At 33.4% G+C, this 1,120-nt stretch overlaps 1 pseudogene; it reads right to left on the bottom strand.

The window, feature by feature from the left end:
* Positions 1-662: 662 nt before the first annotated feature.
* Positions 663-723, bottom strand: LOC112835073 (U4 spliceosomal RNA; annotated as a pseudogene).
* Positions 724-1,120: the final 397 nt, after the last annotated feature.

Genomic DNA, 1,120 nt, shown 5'->3' with positions numbered 1-1,120 from the left:
GATCTCACAGTCTAGTGTAACTAAGACTAGTGCAAAATAACATTTTATTACCACAGTATTATAGGTTATATGACACTTTCCTAACTACAATCTCCAAATAACATGAGTTCTTTTTAATACAGTGGGAAATTAGTACTGTACTGTATCTGGAGAATCACTGCCTGATATTTAAAATTCACCTCTGCCCCTTGCTAGCTATGACCTTGGCACATTGCTGAACTTCCATGTGTTGTATTTTTCTCATTTATAAAATTGGGGACAAAGAAAATGTTAGTTGAAAAAACTGGGGACAATAACAGTACCTACCCCATAAGATTTTTGTGAGGTAATTTAATGAGATAATCCATGTAAAACATTTAAATTAGCACAGTACCTAACACATAATATGTTCTTAGTAGATGATGATGATGATGATGATGATGAAAATGGCTAAAATGGTTGCTATTTTAGAAGTTCTGTTATCCCAGCAGCCTGATTCATTTGAATGGGGAAAAAGTTTCAAGAGTTAGGTTTAAAGACTTCAGTATGTTAATTCAGCTTGTAAACCAGTAAACTGCTATAGAGGCACAGTTAAATTTCATCTTATTTATTTCTTAAAGTTTTATCAGCTAAGTGTAACTATACCTATGTTACACTTGATTAAATTGAGGCTCAAAGAGATGATAGCAATAATCGCGCCTCGGATAAACCTCATTGGCTACGATACTGCCACTGCGCAAAGCTCAAAGAGATGATAGAGCTTTACCAAAGTCACACAGGTAGTTAAGTGGTAGAATCTGAATTTCAACTCAGATCTGTCTAAATCTTAACAGTGTTCTTCCCATTTTAAATAACTGCCTTAATGGCAGAGAATATGAAAACAGAAAACTAGCATAATGCAGAACAAAATATTGTATGTATCATAAAAATGTATAAATGAAGCATTATATTATGAGGATTCAAATGAGCATATTGTGGGCCACTCATTAATTTCACCCGTATTTATTATACACTATTTCCTAAGCACTATGCTAGGGACAAAATGCAAAACCAATATACTATGCTTTAGATTTTAATATTGTGTATTTAGTTTTGAGTTATTTAAAAACATTTTGATGTGGTGGTGGTGGTGGTGGTGGTG

The sequence above is a fragment of the Callorhinus ursinus genome, unplaced genomic scaffold (genome assembly GCF_003265705.2).
Source record: "Callorhinus ursinus isolate GAN/ISIS: 27379988/994484 unplaced genomic scaffold, GSC_fseal_2.0 scaffold67, whole genome shotgun sequence".
Classification (NCBI taxonomy): domain Eukaryota; kingdom Metazoa; phylum Chordata; class Mammalia; order Carnivora; family Otariidae; genus Callorhinus; species Callorhinus ursinus.
This window is presented reverse-complemented; position numbering and strand designations above follow the sequence as displayed.